Source organism: Theropithecus gelada, chromosome 3 (genome assembly GCF_003255815.1).
Source record: "Theropithecus gelada isolate Dixy chromosome 3, Tgel_1.0, whole genome shotgun sequence".
NCBI lineage: Eukaryota > Metazoa > Chordata > Mammalia > Primates > Cercopithecidae > Theropithecus > Theropithecus gelada.
This window is the reverse complement of record NC_037670.1, coordinates 75529109-75552014: the sequence shown is the minus strand read 5'-3', so window position 1 is coordinate 75552014 and position 22906 is coordinate 75529109. Positions and strand designations below refer to the sequence as shown.

The following is a 22906-nucleotide window of genomic DNA, read 5'->3' as shown; positions in this document are numbered from 1 at the left end:
TCCTGGACACTTGAAACAAAAGTCAACCTTTCTATACAAGGAAACTAAAGGGCTGAGGTTTCCTTCCCTAAGGAAATGACAAGGAAGAATGTGGGATGGGAGAACACCCCCTGCTCATGTGTACTGCTGCTATCATCTTATCCTAAGTTTTCTGCTGCGCTGACACTGATTCATTCCTCTCAGAAAATGGAGAGAAGGATAACTTCAGCTAGGGCAGCACTTCGACCCTTCTGCTAGACTCAGTCAGCCCCCTGCTAGACTCATGAGCCAGGTCTGCATCTACAATGTGAGGCCCTCCTTCACCCCCAAGAAGCACAGGAAGGCTTCTTTCAAGGCACCCTGTTCCTGCAGGCCAAACCCAGCTCCATGAATATTACAGCTTATTAGGGCATGGAGCAGTATCCCATATGTATGCTTATGTACCTGTACCAGCCCAATGAGCCAATGCCTGCCTGGTACCTATCGCTGAGCCCTCTGGTCAGAGTCCACATCCTGCCTCTTGGGCGAATGGCGATCCTCACTCTCCTGCTGAGTTTCTGCCTTCCCATCCAGCAGCCACCTGGATCCAGAGGCACAGGGGTTCCAGGTTCTGGCTCCTCCTTGATCTGCCCCCTGCCGTGATGTCATAGCCTGCCCAGCCTCTGCCAGGAAATGCCCAGGAGGGCTGGGACCACATCCAACAAACTCTTGCAGAATGGAGACAGAGATGGGAGCAAATCTCTCCCAGGACAGGAGTGGAGGCAGTGGGTTCCTGAACAATTTTGTTGCTGATCAATCTAAGTTTTAGGTTTTGTGTGAGGATTTTCTGCCAGTGAGTTCTCACTGAAGGGACCACCAATTTTGCATTCTACCAGGGCCAGGGCATTCTACCACGGCCATTCTACCAGGGCCACTCTCAGGAAGCCCTGGGCATAGCCACTTTGCACCAGGCACATGCTATTCCTCGACCTCAGCCCAACAAGAGCCCAGCACACACAGGGTAGGGAAGCCAAGTATTTGCCCACTAGCTGCTGTCAAGTACGTGGAGAAGGAGGAAAATCAGAACCTTTCATCTTATTCTTTGGATAGATAAACATTCATCATGCTTTTGGATAATGCATGACATCAGCCTCCAGTATTCAGAATACGCTGAGTGACTGTTTTGGTGGGAATTTTACAAATTCGTAAAGAGGCCAGAAGTTCCACCACCTAAAGTCATCTGCAGCATCATTACTGCTACATCTTTAGGGGAGATTACGTGCTCTTCAAGGGCCCATTTCCTCTATAATTTCAATCCTCAATTTCCTGTGACCTGAAGTGGGAGTAATGCTATAGTTCCCGCTCCACACACGGCATAAACCCCCTTCCCCTAGGTTTGTTGTGAGGATTAAACAATTTGAAATGTGCAAATTATCTGGCACAAAAATGCATTCCAAAATTTACTAGTTCCCTTCCCCCCTGCATTTATGTGAAGAATGCCAATTAATTTTAGTGAAGCAGAGTTACTGATTTAGTGACAAATACACAGGCTTCTGGGAGACTTTAGCTCCAACTTTGACACTTCCTAGCTATTTAATATGGTACAACTTTGATGTCACTGTCTTCCACAGCAAAATGGGAGAACACTTATTTTGGAGGGAGTTATACATTGTAAATGAGATGACACATGTAAATATAGAACATCAGATAGCATATGCTCAGTTAGTACAGAGGCCCTTTTTCTCACACACAGCAGGGCTCATTTATTTAAATACTGCACCAACAAGCCTGGAAAGCCAGTGTACCTTCCAGGATCAGGCAGGCAGAATCTGCATCAGTACACTGTCCATAGATCACAATGTGCTGTGTGGACCATGAAACCACTGGAGTTATTTCAAAAAAAAAAAGTCAGTTTCACCCAACAGCAAATTCAGCATAGACCTAGTTTCTGTTTTTGTTTTCATGTATTTTTCTATTCCATAAAATTACTTCAGGGCATATATGCAAATTACAAAGCATTTTAACTAAGATATACTTTAAAAGCCCAGAACATTTTCCAACCCAGATTAATACTATATCATATATTAAATGCCCACCTGAAAAGTCCACAAATTTCACATAAATGTGTGAGAGATTTAGGAAACAGTGGAAGAGAATACAGATCACCCCTTTCAGTTACCGCAGAATCTTTGATAAATTCCATTTGGAGGTACCAGGAAAGATCAAAACTTCTACTTTTTAGGAATGACACTTAGACTGATGGCCATCTTCTTATCTTCCCCCTCCAGACCATCAACTTGACAAGGAAGAGCTAAGATTTAAGCCACTTTTTAAATGGCAAAGAAATTCCTTTTTCTTTAGGACAGAAGACAAAACAATTTTCTTCCAACCTGTGCACAATATGGGTATTTGGTAAAGTTTTCAAGGCAAAAAATCCTAGGGATTTTGCAAAGGACTTAGGACAAGACTAATAGCCTTGTCTCATCTTGGTCCAAAAGTCTGACTCTTAGAATTGAAAGAGACATCCACCTAACTGAATGCTTTTACCCTTAATTTTAGCTGCAGAAGTTTAATTCAAAGGAAACTCCTAGGAACTCTACCCTGGGAGGAAGCTTAAGTAAATGAAGGTATGCTTGTCTAGGAAGAAGAGGGAAGCCGGAGCCCTGCCCTCTCAAATTCCGTTCACTCTCCCTGCAGAGACCCCTACACTCATGTCAGAAATATGGGGCTCCATAAAACACAGTTTGAAAGTGATGGAATAATTCAGCCCTCATGCACAGATAAAATAAGAACATTGAAGTGATGGATTCAGGACCTGCTACCCCAAAACATGGCACCTTGGCATTTGAGAAAACAACAGAAGCAGGAAGGTCACTCTTACCTTCCCGTCACCCCTTTTCTCCTAAAGCAGGTCATAAAATCGAGGAAGGATTTTCTGACTTTTCTTTAAAGCACTTCATAAGAGCCTCATAAGAGAGTGTATTAGTCTGTTCACACACTGCTATAATGACATACCCAAGACTGGGTAATTTATAAAGGAAAGAAGTTTAATTGACTTACAGTTCAGCATGGCTAGGGAGGCCTCAGGAAACTTATCATCATGGCAGAAGGGGAAGCAAACATGTCCTTCTTCACAAGGCGGCATGAAGGAGAAGAATTCAGGTAAAAGCAGGGGAAAATCCCTTATAAAACCATCAGATCTTGTGAGAATACACTCACTATCACGAGAACAGCATGAAGGTAACCACCCACATGATTCAATTACCTCCCACCAGGTCCCTCGCACGACCTGTGGGGATTATAGGAACTACAATTCAAGATGAGATTTGGGTGGGGATACAGCCAAACCATATGAGAGAGACTCCTTCCCTATACCCAAAGGAAAGGAGCTGAAGACATAGAAATGACAAGAAGAATCTGATCAAACAGGCTTGCTAAATTTCCCACAGTTCATTACAATTAGATCATAGATAGCCCCTTTGTCCAATCATACATCTCTAAGACTGTCTACTCTTCACCAAACCTAAGCATAAAAATACACAGGTTTACCTGCTTCTTCAGGTCTTTCTTTCCTATGAAGGTTCCTGTGGCACATAAAACTTACCTCAAATCCTTTTCTATTGTCAATCTGTTTTTTGTTATGGGGGCCTCAGTCATGAACCTGATGATGCGTGGGAAGAAGCTATTTCCCCTCCCATACAGTGACAAAAAGTTACAAGTGGCTCCAGCAATATTCTGCTTGATAAATGGATGAGGCCAGGCTGTGAGTGAGAATATCATTACAGGAAGAAACCAATAGCAGAAATTAGATAGACTCCAAATTACTGTTTCCTGGCCTCCATGCAGCTAGAGTGACTACAGAACCCATTTGGGGTTAGTAAAACATCAGAGAAAATCTGCTGGGTTTTTCATTGGGGTGGGAGTGTTCACTTTTCTGATAAAAGGGACAAAATGGAAGGACAGTTTCCTCTTCCTCTTTCTCCTTCCTCTTTCTTCCTAAGTGTTTGGGGACATGCTGCCTGGTGCTACAGCCACCATCTTAAGACCATGAAGTATGAGCAGAAGACAGAAAGCCAACATACTTACGGAAGAGTAGAGGGAGAGAGTCTGGATCCTTGAGGACAGTCTTGAGCTATTTAATGAATCTGAAGCCATCTGATCCCTAACTTCTGGTTAAGTAAACAATTAATATCCTTATACTGAAGAATACTGTTAGTCTTTATCTCACCTAGCACAACACGCTTCTCTGGATATTTCGGAATCAGGGTATTACACCTTAAAAGTAGTACCTGCATTTTTCCACATATTGTTATCTTTAATTTCTGTCCCCAAACTAAAGTCAATGGAAAATCAAAAAGCAAGGGGGAATGGTGTAACCACTTTTGAAGATAGTTTGGTACCTTCTTACAGAGTTAAACATAATCTTGTCATACAATCCGGCAATAATGCTTCTAGGTATTTACCCAAACAAGTTGAAAATGTATGTCCACACAAAAACCTGCACTCAAATGTTTACAGCACTGTTCTTCCTATTTGCCAAAACTTGCAAGCAACCCTGATGTCCTTCCGTAGATGAGTGAATAAACTGTAGTATAGATACACAATAGAATATTACTCAGCAATTTTTTAAATGAGCTATTAGGCCACAGAAAGACATGGATACGTTTTAAATGCATATTTCTAAGTGAAGGAAGCCAGTCTGAAAAGGCTACATACCTGTATGATTCCAATTATATAACATTCTAGAAAAGAAAAAACTATAGGGACAGTCAAAAGTTCAGTGGTTTGCCTGGCACAGTGGCTCACATCTGTAATCCCAACACTTTGGGAGGGTGAGGTAGGAGGATCACTTGAAGCCAAGGGTTTGAGACCAGCCTGGGCAACATAGTGAAACCTCCCCAATCTCTGGAAAAAACCTCACTGGTTGCCAGGGGTTTGGAGGCCAGGAGGATGGTAGTGGGGTGCATAGGTGAAGCATCATGGAGTTTTAAGGCAGTGAAATTATTCCGTATGACGTTGTAACAGTAGACACATGACATTGTGCAACTGTCTTTTTTTTTTTTTTGAGACGGAGTCTCGCTCTGTCACCCAGGCTGGAGTGCAGTGGCCGGTTCTCGGCTCACAGCAAGCTCCGCCTCCCAGGTTCATGCCATTCTCCTGCCTTAGCCTCCCGAGTAGCTGGCACTACAGATGCCCGCCACCTCGCCCGGCTAGTTTTTTGTATTTAAGACAAGGTCTCACTCTGTCACCCAGGCTGGAGTGCAGTGACACGATCACAGCTCACTGTAGCCTTGACCTCCTGGCCTCAAGCAATCCTTACACCTCAACCTCCAGAGTAGCTCGGACTACAGTCACACATCACCACACCCAGCTATTCTTTTATTTTTTGTAGAGATGGGGGTCTCACTGTGTTTCCCAGGCTGGTCTTGAACTCCTGGCCTCAAGTGATCCTCTTACCTCAGCCTCCCAAAGTGCTCGGATTACAGGCATAAGCCACCATGCCCAGCCCATTACGCAACTATCAAAACCCATAGAACATCCAACACATAGAGTGAACCTTAATGAACTGTTGTTGTTCATTCATAATAACGGATACTAGCTTAATTATAACAAATGTACCACACCAATGCAAGATGTTGATAATAGGGAAAACTGTGGATAGCAGGTGTATATTGGAACTCATTGTGCTACCTAGTCAATTTTTCAGTAAATATAAAACTTCTAAAAAATAAAATATATTAATGGGGAAAAAAAGCAAGAGAAAATGAGGGGTGGGAAAGAGAATCTCTAACATTGTAATCATTTTTTCTCTCCAATCAATCCAGAAAGAAATTCATTTTAAGGCATGCATGAGAAGGTTTGGGCCAGCACTTTCCATCCTCACTGGTCCACGCCCTCTCCCATCCCACCAAGACCCATCTCTGAATGTCTAGGTGGCTCCCCTTTCCACCTTCACTCCATGTGGCAGGTCTATCCCATGCACACTGCATGCTGCCCCATGGAGGTGACTGTGCACCATGATTTCCATGGGTATCTTATGCTCTTTCTCATCTGGTCCTATCACAGCCAATGCCCGCCATTGGCACAGCTTTCTGGTGCATCCCTAGGTCCCACACTATTTTTAACCTTTGATGTTGATATATCTGACAAACAATGTATCCTTTAGATGCTTCTCCATGTTAATGGAAGTAACTACCTAGTATATAATAAATTCCCTGAGCCGTTCGGGTTGTTCCAATAAAGGTTCTCCTATAACCAAGACACTGTTCAAACAAACACACCCCATCTGTGAGGCCCAGATGCTAATCAGTGTTGAAATGTTCCTCCTCCTTGTGGCAATGTAGCAAGGTTTGCAAACTTAGCATGAAAAGGAGATACTACATCCCAGTACCAAAAGTTTCCTGGATCTTTTTTTTCCATAGTTTTCTTTGGGGCTTGGAAGGCTGGCTTAAATTTTTAGTTCTAAATAGATTGTGGTTGCAACTGGGTAATTGTTACTTGATGAAAAACAAAATATCTAGTTCTTAAAAAACATTCAGCTATTGCTTGGCTCACATCCCTTCCCCTCTTTTTACCCCCCATTTTTTATTTTTTTCTGAATAAAATGCAAACAGCACATGATCAGGAGTGTTCATCGGAACTATGGGCTCTGAAACTTGCTGGAATGAGGCATTTGCTGAGCAAACACTTCCAGGAGAGAATTCACTGTGGCCAGACCAATGAAGCAGTGGTAATGTGGGCCACCAGCACTGGGGGACTGAAATGGTTGTGTGAGAAAGCCTAACTCTGAGTGACAATGGGATTCTATCTGAATGAATCTTTCCCAAGAATAAGGCATGGGTGCTTTTTATACTTCCAAAACAACAACAATGGGGGAAAAAAAACTAAGAATTCCTGCAAAAATGTCAGGCTTTATTGCAGGTCCTAGCCTTTGCACATATTGTTCCCTCCTTCTGGAATGCCCAATGTTTCCGACTCCCTCCCCACGCCCCAGCCTCCACCTTGTCTCACCTCTGCCCCCATGTCTGTCTGTCACACCCAGAGCTTGCTTATCTGCAGTTATTCTTCCAAATCACAGAGAAACACAATATCAAGATAGGACCAAACACACTTCCATGTTGCTTTAACTGACACAAATACGTGTGATGAAATGAAATGCACGGAATCGCAAATGCTATCCTTATAGGCAATGTGTTCCTTCATTTCACATTTTAGGCAATCACAAAGCAATTAAACTCGTATGTGCACAGGGCACTAAAGTCATGTGTGGCATGCTTCCTGGGACTCAAGGTGTCGGGCTTCTTAATGGGAAACAGGGAGTCAGGAAGATAGGCTTATTCATTCCCCGGCAGTTAAAACACAGACTGGCTGGATCACAGCCCAGCCAATCCTCCTCCAATACTCCAAAGGCTTTCCACGGGAAACCAGAGTGTCTTGAACTTGCTAGCCTCAGAGGACAGTGCATAGGCTGCCCTGCTGCAGAGGTCAACTCTGCTGGTCCCGAAAGCTAGCCTGGCCTCAAGAGAGCTGACCACGAAAGCCTGGGTCAGAATTCCCTGGAGAACCCATCCTACTATGGAAAATGTCAACACTTGCTTCCCTTATCAGTAATTCTCAGTCCACCGCAGCTACAGGCAGACTCGGAAGTCAAGCTCAAGCTGCAGAGCTGAGATACCACTGGGATCTAGGGGTATTTTCAAGCTGTTAAGCGGACCTCATCTCCCACTCCTTGCATCTTAGGGTTCATTCCGTCATTCACGGGAACGCTTGAGGACCCACGCTGGTTCAGGCCCTGTGTCAAATATAATTAGTTTGGGAAACAGAATCTTCTTGTTAGTGAAAATAAAGATGGTGCAAGGGAGAAATCTGCAGTTGGTGCAAGGGAGAAATACGTGGTATTACTCTTTCATTTTTTTTCCTCTCTTTGTATATATTCCACCCTCCCAGCAAATGTGAAAGATTTCCGTTGCATGAGATACTGAATTCAGTAGCCACAACAATGAGGGGCATAAGGCAATGAGACTAAAAACATATTCTTAGGAAAGAAAAATGAAAGTGAAGAAGTAAGAAAAGTTTTCTTTTTTTTTTTTCTTTTTTTGAGAGGGAGTCTCGCTGTGTTGCCCAGGCTGGAGTGCAGTGGCGCAATCTCAGCTCACTGCAAGCCCCGCCTTCTGGGTTCACACCATTCACCTGCCTCAGCCTCCCGAGCAGCTGAGACTACAGGCGCCCACCATCACGCCCGGCTAATTTTGTGTGTGTGTGTGTTTGTTTTTTAGCAGAGATAGAGTTTCACCGTGTTAGGCAGGATGGTCTCGAACTCCTGACCTTGTGATCTGCCCGCCTCAGCCTCCCAAAGTGCTAGAACTACAGGCGTGAGCCACCATGCCCAGCCAAGAAAATACTCTTAGTCTTGTTTCTTGCATCTTTAAAATATAGCATTAACTAGAAGATCTCAAAGTTCCTTCCAAGATTAAAATGGGATGATTCACTAATAATCAGGAAATATAAATTAAAATAACAGTAAGATAGATACCCACATTCACTCTTCAATTGGGCAAAGATGAAAGAATTCATCAGTATTAACTGTCAGTAAGAATTTGTAGTAAACAGAATCACACACACTGCTGAATGGGAGTGTAAATTAATATAGCCTGTGTGGAGAACACTTTGGTAATTTATAATAGAGTTTAAAAAAACTTATGTCTATACAAATTCTGCACATGCATGTTTACAGTAGCCTAACTTATGCTTGACAAAACTCAGAAGCAACTAAGATGTCCTTTAATAGATCAGTGAATAAATGATGGTACATCCACACAATGATACAGTATTGGGAGATAAAAAGAAATGAATTATCATGCCATGAAAGAACATGGATGAGGGGTGGGCGCGGTGGTTCATGCCTGTAATGCCAGCACTTTGGGAAGCTGAGGTGGGCAGATCACGAGGTCAGGAGTTCGAGACCAGCCTGGCCAACATGCCGAAACCCCGTCTCTACCAAAAATACAAAAATTAGCCAGGCGTGATGGTGAATGCCTGTAATCCTAGCTACACAGGAGGCTGAAGCAGGAGAATCACTTGAAACCAGAAGGCAGAGGTTGCAGTGAGCTGAGACTGGGCCACTGCACTCCAGCCTGGGCAAAAGAGGGAAACTCCATCTCAAAAAAAAAAAAAAAAGAACATAGATGAATCTTAAATGCTATTCTAAGTGAAGGAAGCCAGTCTAAAAAGGCCACAGATTGTTTGATTCCAACTATATGCCATTCTGGAAAAGGCAAAACTATTGAGACAATAAAAACATCGGTAGTTGCCAGCAACATGCAGTGAGAGAGGGATACATTCGTGGACTGCAGGGGATTTTTAGGATAGTAAAATTCTTCTGTATGATAGGATAATGGTGGATAAATGGCATTATGCATTCGTTCAATCTCACAGAACTGTAAAAAACAAAAAGTAAACCCTAAGGTAAACTATGAACTTCAATGAATAATAATGTATCGATATTGGCTCATTGCTTGTAACAAATGTTAATAAAAGGGAAGCCCTGCTGGGGAAAGAGAGGATATGGAAACTCTGTACTTTGTTCCCAATTTTTCTATAAACCTAAAATTTATCTTAGAAAAAAATTGATTAATTTTTAAAATATTTATTAATTTTAAAAATAATAATTTCAAAAAATTGTGTCAAGTCTATAAGTGAATTTTACATTGGTAAAGAACATTGAATACCACAACAAATATATACATTGGAGTTTATATCCACACCATATTTGTACCCTTGTGTTCCCCATACTAAAGAAATAGCTATCATGCAACAAGGGTTCAATAAAATGATGCTTGTGAAACTGCTCTGAAAGTAATAGAAAGCCCGGCAGAGGTTTAATTCTAATCACATCCGGTTACACAATAGATATACATAATGAAGTTGAAGCCCCCAGGAAGAATCTGGGCAGTCTGGCTACCTGATTATGTATCACTCTCTAAGATACCTTGGAAAAAAGATGGCAAAGAACTCAGATAAGCCTCTACTATCTGTCTTTCCAATGCATTTCAATGAGATTCTGCTATTGGTAGGAAGTGGAAAAAATAACAGCAGAGCGACATTTGCACTACCGTGTACACTGCAGCATTAGTCACAATAGCCAGGAAGGAGAAGCAGCCTGAATGTTAATTAATAGATGAAGGGATAAAGAAACCGTAGGAATATACATACAATGGAATATTATTCAGCCTAAAGCAGAAGGAGATCTTGTCATGTGCTACAACTCAGATGAACTTTGAGGACATGATACTGAGTGAGATAAGTCAGCCACAAAAAGACCCATACTGCATGATTACACTGATAGGGATTATTTAAAGTAGTCAACCTCTTAGAAACATAAAGTACAATGGTAGTTGCCAGGGGCTGGGGAGAAGGGAAAGGGGAGGTTGTTTATCAGTGGGTATAGAGTTCCAGTCACTCACAATGAAAAAGCTCTAGAGATCTGTTGTGTAAGAATATGTATATAGTTAATGCTATTGTACTGTATGCTTAAAATGGTAAAGTTGTAAATTTTGTGTTGCTTTTTACCACACACACACACAAAAGTTTTTTAAATAAAATAACAGCCTTGAGCATGACTTTCACAGAATAATCTGGAAGTTTAAACATTGTTTACACATCGGGCCATGGCACAGAAAGCCTAAGTAAAACTCTGAAACAACAGAGAACACAGAGTTCAGAACAAACTCAGCACAATATCAGCAGAAAGGTGATCCAGAAGCTGGCACACGGCAGGGTTTTGCAAGTGAAAAAAAAAAAAAGTGAACACAATTAGTTTCCTAAAACCTACTGGATGCCAAAAGTTCATAGGTAGCTTTTTAGGTTGTGACCTTGCTTTGAACTAATGCTGACGTCTATTAAATAACTTCTCTTAACTAGTGATAATAATGAAGAGAGCTATCATTAATGGGTCACTAGTTTTATGCTGATTTATATGTATCATTTCATTGACTCCTCTTAGCAACTTTATGTGGCAAGTGTCCTGGTTGTATACTGCTGTATAACAAACCATCTCCAGACTTATTGGCTTCACACAACAACAATCACTTTATTTTTCCCATGAAACTACAATTTGGGCAGGGTTGGGTAGGTATGGTTCATCTATGCTCCATGCACAGTCAGCCAGGGCAACTCAACTGGGGCTTGCTGGGGGATCCACTTGTAAGATGGTCACTCATATGGCTGGAAAGTTGAGGCTAACTGTTGGTTGGGAACTCAGCCAGGCCCGTGGGCCAGAGGCCTCAATTCCTCCCACTTGAGACTCTCCATGGGCTGCTTGGGCTTCCTCCCAGCGTGGTGGCTGGGTTCCAAGAGATACACTGCAGAGCAAGATGGAGGTGAATAACATTTTTATGATGTAGCCTTGCAAGCCATATAGTATCACTTCTGTTATGCTCTGTTGGTCAAAGCTGTCACAGCATTCCACTCAAGATCAAATGGAGGAACATAAACCCTATTGCTAGATGGCAGGAATTTCACAGGGATATGGTAAGATCATGTATGATAAAAGATACTGATATGACCATTTTGGAAAACACAATCTACCACAGTAAATATTATCAATATAATCCCCAATTTACAAGCAGGAAAACTGAATCTTGAAAAGGTAATTATCTCCCTCCTTCCCCCAAAGTCACACAGCTATTAAGTAACGAAGCCAGGATCCAAAACCAGATATATCTGACTCTCAAGTCAGAACCCTTAACTACTATGACTATTTTGCTCCCAACTTCCTCTACAATTCCTGCTATAATTATTCTAGCTCAGAGAGTCTCTACCTTCTTTGCATAGGAAGGATTATTTTATGTAATTGACATGAAAATAAATGAACTCCCCAGTACTATTGCAGTTTGGTGACTGACACATAGAAAGCTCCCTAAAGTTCTGCTACATTAGCTGTGTCTTCTCTCCTCTACTAAAGTATAATCTCCTTGAAAGAAAAAAACAAGTTTAGTAAAACCTGGCATCCACATAAAATTTGACTAAGTTCCTTGATCACAGCAAGGGTTCAGTAAATGCTTATTTGAAATGTATCTACTTGTCTTCCTGTCTTTCTCTCCAACCCTCCCCACAACCCCAGACTGTGAGCCACTAAAAAGCAGGGACAGAGGGTCAGATGCCTCAGTTCCAATAACCTTCTGCTCTAGTCCCTCCCACCCCTTAACACATACACAGCCCGACACAGTGGGTCTTCTACAAATGTCATAATGAACAAATGAATGAATAAATGACATACATGGATGAAAATGAAATGAACAGTAATCCAGGTTTATAATCGCTTTCTTCATTCAAACAAGGGAAAACTAATACAATGAGAAAAACTAGATCCCATCATAGAGTCTGCTGTCCTAGCCCTAAAGGAAGGCAACCTGATACATTTTGGTAGAGAAACAAAAAAACAGTGGGTTTCCTGTTGGAGAAAAAAAAAAAACAAAACAAAAAAAACTGCAAAGGGAAGAAGACAGGAGTGGAAAGAGTTTTAAGCTAACTAATGAAAAGGATGCAATTCATGAGCTATCTGCTGTGACACTTTTTGTCACCCTCCTCGCTGGATCCTGGGGTCAGTGCAGAAGGCATAAGGATAGAGAAGGAGGAAGAGAATTAATGTTTACTGCACACCGGGCACTCTGTTAAGTAAGAGCTTGGCTTTTACTCCCACTTACACATTTTCATAATAAAACCTGGAACAGCTAGAATAGGAAGTAGGAACAAGAAGTAGTGTGACATTTTCCTGGTTCTCAGAAAACCATTTTAAGAAATAATTATGGAGATGTAGCAACTAATTCTACCTTACCAATATTCTAAATGGGAAGTCCCACAGATGTTGATACTGGATTGTTAGTGGATAAATTCAAGGAGCAATATTATTCCCTGTCCACATCTTTGCAAACGAAGTTCCCTCTCTTTCATTTACCACTAGCCATTGGTTTCTTCTAGCTTTTCAACATCCTACAACACTTTATTTTAAAAAGAAATCACTGTAACAAGCTATTATGCTCTTTCTTTTCCAGGAACAAGTGGGTACAATAAATTGTAGCAGTGATGAAAGTGGAAAGTGACAGTGGAGAAAAATTAATATCGTTGTGCTTTTCATCCTCAAAATTCTTTAAATAAAATTTAATTTTCTGGCTCTTGCCCTTTATGTGTGCTAAGTTAGAGAGAGAAAATGTATTCAGCTTTTCCAACTTCTCTATTGTATTAGAGGGTCTCTTTTCATACACTCTACAGAAATGGCCATACAGTCTACACAAATGGCATTTTTTGTGTGTGTGCGGGGCCAAGGAAGAAGGGGGAACCTCAGAAGTGTATTGTTATGTTGAGAAAACTAATATTCATATGACTAATGAGCATATTTTTCCTGATGTGGTTCATAAACTTTTTCCGTTATTCTGGTAATTATCAAAGACACTTAATTTAAAAGCACTCACATTCTCCACTTCTCAGAACTCTGCCTCCCACTCCAGCAGGAAGGGCATGATGGTGTGAGATCACATGGTCACGGAGGGCTTCAGCTTTGATATTGCTGAGAATGGTGGCTTATGCCTTTCACTGCTTTAAACACAGTGTTATGGTTCAGTCCAAGTACATATTTAACTAATATGCTCCACAGAGGAGAAAATTCTGTTCAAATTCAAGTCCCTTCCTCACTCTCAACTGCTTCCTATCTCTGCCCACAAGCACGCGCGCGTGCGCGCGCGCGCGCGCACACACACACACACACACACACAATGTTTTTGGAAGAAATGGTACTAACCATCATTCAGTGCTACACATCATCTTTCAAACTATGTGTTTATAATACAGAAAATAATTCTTATAACTATATTTTGCAAAACAACATGAAATCCTTTTGTTCTTTCTTCAAAGGAACAACTGAACTCCAAAAGAAAAAATCACAGGAAGGAGTGGATGGGTCCATGAAATGGCTTCTAGAGAGTTCTATTCTCAGGACCCAGGGTGTTAGTGGTGTCCTCCTGGACACTGAGGAAAGGCTGTGCCAACCCCCTTCACCACCACCTCAGCCTAAGCCCCTGACTTCTACTTTATCTGTCTTCTATAAGAGGCTTCTGTGGTAAGATGTCTCTTAGATAAATTGCCAGTTTCTACTTTAAATGACTAGTTTAACAGATGAAGACATTATATATACCATAGTTTACCAAAAAACTACAATGTGCCAACTAATATAGTTAAACACTGTGCAGACACAACAACTAAAGAAAAACTAATGCAACTATCATTTTTGCTTGTCATTTTTTTTTCAAGAACGGTATTGGTTTTAAAACATGGGTGCATATCCTTGGATGCTCCTCCCTTTAAAAGGTGAATCCTCTCTCCCTAGACCCACCTTAGTGACTCTTCTCTAACATGCAGAGTATGTGGGAAGCTATGCTATGTGATTTCAAAGGCTAGGTCAGAGAAAAAAGATGCCACATGATTGTCTCTGCCTGAAACTTTCATGCTGGGGGAGGCCAGACGCCATGTCATAAGGACACTCAAGCAGCCCTAAGAGACATTCACAGCCAGCAGCACCTTGTCAGTCACAGGAGCACACCATCTTGGAACAAGTCCTCCAGCCCCAGTCCAGCCTTCAGATGACTGCAGCCCCAGCTGACATCTGACCGCCACTTCACAAGGGACCCTTAGCCAGAACCACCTGGCTGAGCTCCTCCTGGGTTCCTCAACCACGAAAATTATGAAAGAGAATAAATGATTCTTGTTGAGTCAAGCCACTAAGTTTTGTGGTGATTTGTTAAACAATAATAAGTCACTAATATGAGACATAACTGGACCAATTTGTTTATTTATTTATTTATTTATTTTGTATTTTAACTGCTTCACAACATTTAGGCTCGAAATTCTTAATACTTGCTCTGTCTGCAATCCCCCCTCTTCTCCCTTCCCCTTGCACACAAGGACTTTCTTCATCTCTCCAGGAATCTTTCCTTCCCTCCTCCAAACCCAACAGCCCTTTTTCCAAGCCTAGCTTTCCTCTTGGTCCTTTGTATTGTGGTTATTTGTGTGCCTGTCTCATCTCCCTGATCAGACTGAAAGACCAGGAAGGCTAAGGAAGTCTTGTTCAACTTTGAATCCACAGAAAATACCTTACACATAGCGGCCTTTGGTTGATTTACTGAACAAAAGAAGAGAATATCAGTTGGTACAACCTGACAAGCAGGACAATCACCAAATTAACCAAACTGTCTGAAGATATTTTTTCACTTCTCAGAAGAAATCCCCTTGGTCAAAAATGAGCGTCCATGTAACACGCAAAGTATGCCCTTAGCTCTCTTTTTCTTGCTGTCTAAAGTTCCAGCCTGTCACTCAAGAAAACACCCTTTAGCACTTTCCTTTTCTGGGGGCAGTGGGTGGGAGAAAGAGTCTCACTCTGTAGCCAAAGCTAGAGTGCAGTAGCGTGATCTCAGCTTATTGCAACCTCTGCCTCCTGGGTTCAAGCGATTCTTGTGCCTCCACCTCACGAATAACAGGGATTACAGGCGTGCACTGCCATGTCTGGTTAATTTGTGTATTTTTAGTAGAGACCGGGTTTTGTCATATTGCCTAGTCTGGTCTGGAACTCCTGGTCTCAAGTGATCTGCCCGCCTCGGCCTCCCAGAGTGTTGGGATTAGAGATGTGAGCCACTGCACCAGGCCACTTCAGCACACCAAGAACACAAGGAAACTGTGAAGTAGCAAAGTGAAAAGGTATATGACAGTCCATTTACCTCCACTTTAATATCAAAATAATGATATTTTAATATAATTAATTTAATATCAAAATAATATTAAGTGAATGATTCCATAATGAATCATGGAATTCATTTGAATGATTCATTCCATTCATTTTCCACTAAGAAAATTAGAAAACATTCTTTGATGTTAGCAGCCAACATCCACATCTTATCAGGTCTATGGGATTGGTAATGGGAAACTGAAATATGCTAAACAGTACCTCTTAGTATCCTGCTGGAAAATCTTTCTATGCTGAGGGACAACTACAGAAATATTCACCAAAACTATCTGAGGGGGAAAACCCCTATCCATTACATGTAGAATATTAACACCTACAAGGTGGAGAAGAGAGAGGATGGATAAGAGAGAGGATGGATAAGTTCATTAATCTAAATTAAGCATATCCAGGTCACTGGCTATGGCGGATACTTGTTGGGGCACACATACCCCAAGTCACTCTTCTTAAAAATTACCTAATGTTTGTTCTGGCATTCTCTGATCTCCACCCTGCGGGTGTGTTGGGGGAATCTGCCCTGTGGCCAGCTCCAAAGTCCAATCCTGTTTGACAGAGACAGAAAAAAAAAAAGAAACCCTAAATGACCCAGAGAGTGGCTGAATCAGTCTAATTCTGTAGCTCACCATACCTCTAATCTCTTCAATTATATAAGCCTTTATTGTTTAAGCCAGTCAGCATTCAATTTTCTGTTCCTTACCATCAAAGTCATCCTACCTGCTGCATTGGAAAAATCTACCGCACATCCCTGGGTGCATTATATTGAACCTTTCCCTGTGGGAATAAGACAAGATCAAATAAACAAGTAAACACTGGGCAGGAACATTGCAAAAACACTAATAATCCTTTTTTTTTTTTTCCTGTAGACTGCAATGCACATAGCATGCATTAAAAATCTTGAGAAATATCTAAAGCCAGAAAAGCTATTTAACGGTTTAAACCGGTTATCTAAGTTGATTTGACCTTGGTATTACTAATTACACAAAACCAAGTAATATCCTACCTTCTGACATACATACTTTGGGGCCATAGTATTCATCTTCATGGCAATTAAGTTGATTCTTAGTTATATGCATACAAAGCCTGTTAATTTTTAAATCCACACTAATTTCTCTTGCAATCTGGAGCCTTGTTGGAATATCTCCCACTGCTTTCAGCTGCTGCCTGAGCAAATTAGCATGCATGTAATCCTGAACAAAATAGATTGAGCAAAGCGAATCTGTGGCCCCCAAAGTTATGTTACATGAAAATACAGAGGTCTTTGGAATCACTGAAAAGTTCTGGGCTATATGTGCATTTCTGTCCTCAAATGCAAAGATGTCCCTACATCTTCAATATCAAGAGTGTAGGGTTTAAGAGCATAGTTCCAGAGTCAGAGACTATGTTAGTTCAACTCTTGGCTCCTCCACTTTTAAATGTGTCGACTTGGCAAGTTTATTTCCCCAGTCTCAGGTCCTTATTATAAAATGTGAGTTATGATAGACAGTATGTAAAGTCTAGCGTGGATATAAAAATCAAATGATTGTAATAATAATTCATCTAAAGCAGGCAACACAGTGCCTGACACATAATAAATGTACAACAGATGTTTCTTGCTGTGATTGTAATACCTGCAATTGATACTGAAAAGGAAAATAATTAATGCATGAAAAAATGTATCTTCCCAAAGATATATCAGGGCTTCAGGGAAAAGAAATGTGAATTAAAGTAATAATAACTCTCAATATAAAGTGAGTGGATCCAACTTAAAGTTAAACATTAATTCTTGATTATTTGCTTTGGGAAGAGGAAAGAACAGAGTACATTAAAAATAAATAATACCCCAACAACTCATAAACCAATAACTACAGCACAGCTTCAACATGTCTTAGAACAGAATTCCCAAAACATTGATTGACCCATATACAAATTAAGTTTAAAACTTATTCCATAATGAAATCTACAATCTTAAAAACCAGGATTTCAGATGATCGGTATCATTAAATGAGCACACAAATTCAAAACTGTGCAGATTTGCAGCTGACCTATAACAGAAATAAATGAACTAACTAGAGATAATTCCTTTACTGGGCTTCCATCTAAAGCTAAGCTTTACTTAGGCTTTCAAATTGTGGCACTTACTTCCTAAATCAGATATGCGACCAAAACTGTCCACTTTTGTCAACTGTCAGGAAAACTGACAAAACGAAGTTCACAAAGATGAAGCAGGGAAGAAAATAGCAATTTGACTTGCAGTCCACTCTCAGTTTTTCATTTTATGAAAAATTTTATATACACATATATTTTCCAAAGTTATGGAATATGGTTTAGAATCTCAGGAATCCCATTCTCATTGAATAACTAAACTAGGAGAATAAGAAGTGTCACACAGTGACAATGCCACTGTCAGGACTTACTGAACCCCATAAAGGACCCATGGCCACCTCACCCAGAAGAGCAGGCTTGTCCACGCACACGCACAGACTACGGTATGAATGGTGCCCCTGGAACTGGGCAATGCATAATCTCCATTTCTTAGATTTCCACCCTAAAAGGAGGGCCACATTTGCTTAGAACAGTTCAAGGCCTAGATTCTCTGGAATTTTCCCAAGACAGTTACTTTGCATTTGCTTACAATTTGAAAGCCTAAGTAAAGCTTAGCTCTAGATGGAAGCCCAACAAAGAAAGTATCTCTAATTAGTTAATGTATTTCTGTTATAGGTCAGCTGCAAAGAGTAGCCTACGAGATTTTAATCAAGCAAATACTTGGAGCAAAATGAGTGCTGACAACAACCTTGTAAGCAAAATTTGTGTGCAGGTGAGTCAGAATGTGTTTTGTGGCACTGAAAGAGTTAACCACCAGTCCTATCAACAGTGTTTACTTTTGTGTTTGGCTCATTCACTTCTTCAATTTCTCCACAAACCTAGCTTATGAAATCAAATGACTGCAAGCCTAGCCATAAACGCTAAACCCCTACTGAGCACTTTCTGTGAGCGGGATACTCTGCCAAGCATGATTTCATTTAATTCTCTCAACGATCCTAGAAGAGGGCACCGTTTTACAGTCAAGGAAACTGAGGCACAGAAGTTTTGCTGGTGGACACACCACTGAAGAGGGGATAGAAAGATTGGACCAGAGGCAGCTGTTATGCATGGAAAGGTGTCCCCTGAGAAAGACACGTTGAAGTCTTTTCCTGCTATCTGTGAATGTGACCTTATTTGGAAACAGGTCTCTGCAGATATAATCAAATTAAAATGAGGTCATCTGGGCAGGTGCTAACCCACTAGGACTGGTATCTTTATAAAAAGAGGAAGATGTCTACCAAAAAAAATGCAAAAATTAGCCGGGTGTGGTGGCACACACCCATAGTCCCAGTTACTCGGGAGGCCGAGGCAGGAGAATCGCTTGAACCTGTGAGGCAGAGGTTGCAGTGAGTGGAGACGGTGCCATTGCACTCCAGTCTGGATGACAAAGCAAGACTCTGTCTCAAAAAAAAAAAGAGGAAAATGTCATGCAAAGACAGACACACAAGGAGGCAGCCATATGAAGACGGAGGCACAGCCTGGAGTGATATTGCACAAGTCAAGGACCACCTGGGGCCACCAGAAGCTGGAAGGGGCAAGGAAAGAGCCTCCCCTGGAACCTTCAGGCCAACTCCTTAATTTTGGACTGCTAGTTTCTAGAGCTGTGAGAGAACAAATCTGTATGGTTTTAAGCCATGCAGTTCATCAAAAGATGTTAAGGGAGCCCCAGGAAACAAAATCGGCATTGCAGGCTCTCCCCAGCTACTCTTTCCTGCCTCCATTTTCTGTCCACTTGACCTGACCTATCTGCCAAGAGACAGAAACCAAAACCTTCATTCCACATTCTTTTTTGTTTGTTTGTTTGTTTTTGAGACGGAGTCTCGCTCTGTCGCCCAGGCTGGAGTGCAGTGGCCGGATCTCAGCTCACTGCAAGCTCCGCCTCCCGGGTTTACGCCATTCTCCCGCCTCAGCCTCCCGAGTAGCTGGGACTACAGGCGCCCGCCACCTCGCCCAGCTAGTTTTTTTGCATTTTTTAGTAGAGACGGGGTTTCACCGTGTTAACCAGGATGGTCTCGATCTCCTGACCTCGTGATCCGCCCGTCTCGGCCTCCCAAAGTGCTGGCATTACAGGCTTGAGCCACCGCGACCGGCCTCCACATTCTTTTTTTGGATTCAAGATTGCTACAGACAGAAAGTGCAGCACATTTTGAACTGTCCTTAGCAGTGTGTTTTTTAAAATTAATTTTCACATTAGAGCATTCTACCCCTAAGTATTTTCTAGATCAGCTCAGGCATCTCTGCTCCCCATACCTCTACCCCTGCCTGCAGCACCACAGTACTCCAAGCAGTTAGCAACTTCAAAACAAATTTTCTAAGGCAGTGCCTGGTGGCCTGGCCCAGTACATTGCAATAAGGTAAGGCCCGTAGGGAGATTCCAGAATCTGGAACTGGATCTGCCCAGGCCCCAGGGGTAAGCAAGACCTCTGGCAAGGAGAGAGAGCTTCAGGAGCGGGAAGAGAGTGTGCTGTGCCAGTGGAACTCTGTATCTGGTGAACAGCAACACCATGGATGCATCAGAGTCAGCTCGGATCACCTGGCCAGCATCTGCCAGTCAGATGCTGACCTGCAGAAGTCTCAGGCAGGGCCAAGCGTGGAGATGGAAAATCCAGAAACACACAGGTGCAGGCAGGCAGAATCAGAGAAGTCATCTTGCAGGTATTATAAGGAGGTGTCAGTCACTAGGTTAAGCGTGGGAGCAAACTGCAGCTTCTGCGGTGAAGGGGGCAGTGAGGCAAGATGAGGATGGTAAGAGTCGAGTGCCCAGCTCTCAGGGTGCTGCAGAGGCTAGGATTCAGGCACTTGTAACAAGACTAAGCAGCTACGGAACATGAGTCGAGGGAAGAAGAGCACCCAGCGTGATTGGGGTCTCTCCAGGGTTGGGTCCCAGGGTCCTAGAGACTCACCCAACAACCCCACCCCTACCCCCCAGGGCTGAGCTCGCAGAGGAGGATGTAGCAGGGAGAACAGAAACAGCCCCTCAGGATGCAGGCAGGCTCTGACCCAATGTGGACTTCTAAATGCCTTAGCTGAAATGCAGAAAGCATTTTCTGGTAGAATAAGGCTAGGTTTCCAAGCTCAGAGAAAACCCAAAATAATACTCTTAAAATATTTGTAATTAAAAATCTAAATAGAAAACTATGCTAATTGAGAAGAGAGTAATATTTTTTACCTTTGTTAGAGTCCTTGGTGAACAGTAGAATAAATTAGGGGAACAGGAGGAAGAAGGTGGAGATGCTATCGGGAAATGTCAACATATTCATGGGTTGTTTGTGGTTGGATAGGTTTGTTTTGTTTAATCTGTTTTCTATTAGAAATGTATGGGTTTTTTTTTCTTTGTTGTCCTCTCAGGGTTGTTGTAAAATTTGATATGATAATATGTGATAACAGTTTGGAAACAGTAAAATGTTAGGGCAAATTAAGGCTGCAATATTGCCATTTACGTGGAAGGGTCAGAACTATCATTATTTAAATAATTGTACCTCAGGCCAGGTCCTGTGTGTGCCTCGTCTGTAAGTACTATAAAGATGAATAAAGTTTGGTCATATGTGGATCATCCAGAGATGACCAGTGGTAACATTTTCATATCATTTATTTCAGTATTTTTTAGTTTACTTATTTTTACACGATTGAGTTCACACTATTTCACATCATGCTGTTTTCACTTATATGCATTTTCCCTTGCACAAAACATCTTATCATCATTTGTAATTGCTGCAATATTCCATTGCATGGTGATATAATTCAACCATTTACACCTGTCTTTGGAGAATGAGGATGTTTTCATGATTTACACATACCGAATATAAATCACTGGGGGCTTTCAGAGGCTGAGAGGTAAGGCCCCTGAGTCAAAGCACAGGACGAGTCTTGTGCTCTCAGTACCGATAGCCAAACTGCCTCCCAGCAAGGTTGCAGCACTGTTCACTCCAAGGGCAATGTGAGAATAGCTGCCCTGGCACACTTCAACGGCACAAAGTGCTCCATGGGGGCACCTAGCAAAGATGGTTTTATTAGGTTGTAAGAAGGGGAAAAACACATTTTATATTTGGCCATTAGGAGCAGAGATATATCACCATGAAGCTAAGAAACCGTAATCTTCAGAGCCTTTCACTTGATTGAGCCCTGCCCATTCTCATTCTAAATAAACCATTCACTTTAGTACCCAATTTTGTGTTATTTTCATAAAGTGGGCTCCACAAAACATGGATGGATCCATCACTGTCTAGGAAGAACATTCGAGACTGTTCAATAAACCAGTGACACTTTCCACAAGCACAGAGCTAAATTACATTGCCCGGCCTTTCCTGCATGTGCCACAGCTGGGATTAGGTTCTGGCTAAAGGAAGGTGATATGCTGGCTAGACATTGATGCCCTGTGTAACTCCACTGACCACTTTGTTAGAGTACTTGGTGAACAGCAGAGTTAATTAGGGGAATAGGAGAATGTACTTTAAAGTGATCAAAAACTACACTCTTATTGTATTGTCACTGATATTTTGGGGTCATTTATAACAGCTTTTAGAATTAACTACAGTGACTAAAGCAAAGCCTTCCAAAACTTAGCCACAAAAGACCTGTCCATCCTGCTGGCTCTCTTTGGATGTCTGTATCACAACTGCCTTACTAATTTGGCATCTTTCATTCTTACTTCCAACTCAAGCAAGCATACTGATCTACACCAAGTGTGCACACTTGTATCTGATGGCCTCAGATTTCATTGCTGGAAACCTGCTTCCGCCACGCAGTATGTAAAAGTGAAGCCCAGAACCCTAAGCCACATCTTCCTCTTAAAGTACACTCTGAGCAGTACAGACTAAGCTCTTCCTAATGAGGAGATGGAGCAAGTGGCAGAGTTAAACAATTTCCAGCAAACACTTTAGAATCCTGAGTTTTCCGCAAAGGAGCACAGATGTTCGTATCTCTGACAACAGCCAGAAGCCTCTGCCAGGACATCAGCCCATTTCAAGAGAAAAACAGACACAAATACTAAGTATATGCCAAGTTTCCTCTCAAATAGCTTTTCCCCCTGTTTTCTTATTTCATCCAGTTTGACGTTCTTTTTACCTTGCCCACCATATATTTTGTGATCTCCCAGTGCTC

General features: G+C 41.8%; 1 protein-coding gene across 3 annotated transcripts in view; it reads right to left on the bottom strand.

Annotated features, from left to right (window-relative positions):
- The window catches only part of ELMO1 (engulfment and cell motility 1), a 584323-nt gene that overhangs the window by 533807 nt on the left and 27610 nt on the right, over window positions 1–22906 (bottom strand). Inside the window, exon 2 of one of the 3 annotated variants that reach the window (XM_025378538.1) lies at window positions 16203–16287. The exons of the other annotated variants lie outside the window; for them this stretch is intronic. The gene's annotated coding sequence lies outside the window, so the exon portion shown is untranslated. The remainder of the gene's footprint in view (window positions 1–16202; window positions 16288–22906) is intronic. 3 annotated transcript variants of the gene reach the window in all.